The sequence below is a fragment of the Pinus tabuliformis genome, chromosome 1_1 (assembly GCF_031772625.1).
Source record: "Pinus tabuliformis cultivar Carrire ecotype Pingquan chromosome 1_1, CPIR1, whole genome shotgun sequence".
NCBI classification, from domain to species: domain Eukaryota; kingdom Viridiplantae; phylum Streptophyta; class Pinopsida; order Pinales; family Pinaceae; genus Pinus; species Pinus tabuliformis.
The window spans coordinates 536,972,502-536,975,611 of NC_142297.1; the positions used below are offsets into that span (position 1 = coordinate 536,972,502).

Here is a 3,110-nt window from a genome sequence, read left to right on the forward strand (position 1 = left end):
GCAGCCTTACGTTTATCATATAACAAGCATTGATTACTCTGTTCGTGAGTGCATATTGTTTGCCCCACAGCCTTAGCATCCACAAAGCCGTTTCAATTGATGATGATAAAATAATAGATACTATTATGGTCATCCAACATATTCCTGTGCCCTAATAACAATGGAATGCTTTTGATTTGCATTATCTATTTTATGATCACATATGATTGGAATGCATTGGATTGCATGATCAACTAACCACTTTTTCGCTAACAGATCACTGATTGGCTGACAACCTCATTCTATGACAAATACAGCTAACAAAGGCCATATACATCATGGAAACAGCCCGATACAATTTCTTCATGGGGTTTCGGGAATACTAGAGTAGCCATATTCAGCCTTGCAAATTCCATCTTCCTGTTGCTGCTGGAACCAATGAGGACGAATGCCAAGGTTTTCGATCAGTAAGTCGCAGCTCTTATTGACAAGAGCAGGGTCTCTTCCAGAAGATATGAAAGGTTTACCCTCTCCTACATAACCGTCGATCAGGTGAAGATACACCTCTAAATTGTGCGCGTTAACAAGATTGCAGGTATGTTTCAGAAAGGGGGAGTTATTGTTGTCCAAAATAACTTCGACCCCCACATGAAAATATGCCCAGGGAAGCCAATTCAACAATTTTATGAACCATCCCCATGAACTCTCATTCACAATAAGTCCAGGAAATTTGGGAACAATATCGTTCTTATTCACCAAACGAAGCACCTTAACGCCAAGTTCTTCCATTCTTTGGGCGAAGGCTCTATTCCCTACGCGTGGAGAGGCGAATGCAAACACAGTAACAGGTATAGGGCGTGCTGGTGAATGTAAGTTCAGAATTTGTTTAACATCATATGAGCATAAGGTTGCGAGAGCAGCTCCTAAACTGTGCCCAGTTAAAGTAACACTCAAGGCCTCGTCCTTGTATTTATCTAAGAGTCTTGTAACTTCTGAACGAGCAGTTTCTCCTGTAGAATTATAACAATTTAGAAATCCCTTCTCTACTCGGACGCCCTTTTGGTTGAGACCATTAGTAGTTGATAATCGAGCAGGAACTAAAAAATCTGTGAGATCTTGTATCCATTCTTGAGATGTTTGGGTTCCTCTCCACGCTATTATAATATCTCTCCGGCCCGCTCTTCGTATTTGTTGTGCATCTGTGCAGACCGCAATAAAGCCAATCCAAATAGATTGCTCCGTCTTCCTCCCCAATATAATACCAGTCTCAGTATACAAATACTTGGTGACTCGATACCCGTAGTAAGCTTGCCAATTACCGGCCACGTTATAATTACTATAAAATATTTCATCAGGGCTGTATTTACACCCACCATAAGAACTCATGCAAACTTTACTATCGAATGCATCATAGCATAACTGTGCGAAATCACCATATCTAAGTATCTCCGCTTTCAAAAGTAGATCGATTGGATTTAATAACCCATTCCACAAGTTTGCTCCTTGGATATCTTGCCACATATCGGCAAGTAGTCCGGTTTGATAAATCCCACTCGAATTGATTTTGATTGGTTTTGGTGCCCGGAATTCTTCATGCAGAAGAGTACCATCGAAGCTTCAAGTTGTCAAACATGAAGGAATTACCTTCATCCTATACGGGTGCATCATCTGATATAACATTCTAACAATTTCTGAGTTTCAACCACAGTTCTAAGATTTCTGAATTGCAATGTCGTGATCAAGTGAAGACCAGCGGAGCTAACCAGGGCTTAGCTTCAGCAGTTTTACATACTAGAGAGATTTGCAATCTTATGTGCAAGTAGGTATGTATACACAGATCATGTGGCTATATATAACATAGATTAGAACGTGGTGCTGTGTGGATATGATAATTTGCAGAAACACGCACGTTTGATTTTGAATTTTGAAAATTTGACATGGTCGCATAAGCATAAGAATTCTCTGTGATTTTCCGATCCTAAATTGACTGCAAATTCCTGGCTTCAAGGAAATATTAGGAATTGTTCAAACCTAGGGACGTACGATTACATATTTCTCATCCTCGTTGAAGGTTGCCAGAAAATTTGGCGTGCCATCTCTGTCATGTAATTGGACAAATAGTTTGATGGCGGATCATTCGGTTTAGTCCGGCGTGCGCACGTGCGGCAGCCAGTTCACATACAGCAGGTTTGACTTTGTCCATCGCATCAATCTAATCGTTGTCAGTTCATCTTATCCAGAGTAACACATGTTAATCTTTATCTCAAGGTGTAATTATGTTATTTTTTCAAAGTAGGGAATCTCCTAAAGTTTAACTATTAGGCGCTATGGCTTTTTATGGTTTTTTTTCTACTTTATTTTTCTAAAAGTTTGGTACAGATTTTTTTTTAATTATAAATTTAAACCATAAATATAATTATGTAAAAATATGGTAGAATTATTTGAAATTCACGTAAAAATATGGTAGAATTATTTGAAATTCACGATTTATAGTTATCCAGTTTTAAGATTTGGAGTGCTTGGTAAAAATATGGTAGAATTATTTGAAATTTACGACTTATAGTTAACAAGTTTTAAGATTTGGAGTGCTCCGCGGATTTGTTTTTAATTAATGTGAATTTATTTTTGCAATAAAAAATTATTTAAAGACACTCAAAGTTGGTTTTTTTGGAAGATTTTCTCACTTTATTTGAGCCAGAAATTCGCTGTTATGAGTTAGTTATACAACCCCTAAGTTTAAGTGGTTTAATTTGAGAATTTACTAGATTTCTAGAGTGCTAAATAGATTTATGCATTCAAAAATGAATTTTAAACAACACAAATCACAATCTTGCTGAAAGTTGTATTAAAAATTTCAATTGAGAAAATCATTTCTTCTATTAATTAAATAGAACCAATATCAATATATCATATTCAATTAAAAACATAACAATAATACTCATTTTTAACAAAATGTAATCTATCCACATAATTTTCTATAATATTTTTATTTTTTATTAAAAACAAATTAATATATTCCTTAAAATAAAATAAAAAACTAATCATAACTCAACTATTAAACCAATAATAAAACAACATCACTACAAAACAACATCAATAACTGTTATCAAGAAACACGAATTGATAACTCA

At 35.6% G+C, this 3,110-nt stretch overlaps 1 pseudogene; it reads right to left on the reverse strand.

Annotated features, from left to right (window-relative positions):
* Positions 1 to 342: 342 nt before the first annotated feature.
* LOC149214167 (phospholipase A1-Igamma2, chloroplastic pseudogene) lies at positions 343 to 1,500 on the reverse strand (annotated as a pseudogene).
* Positions 1,501 to 3,110: the final 1,610 nt, after the last annotated feature.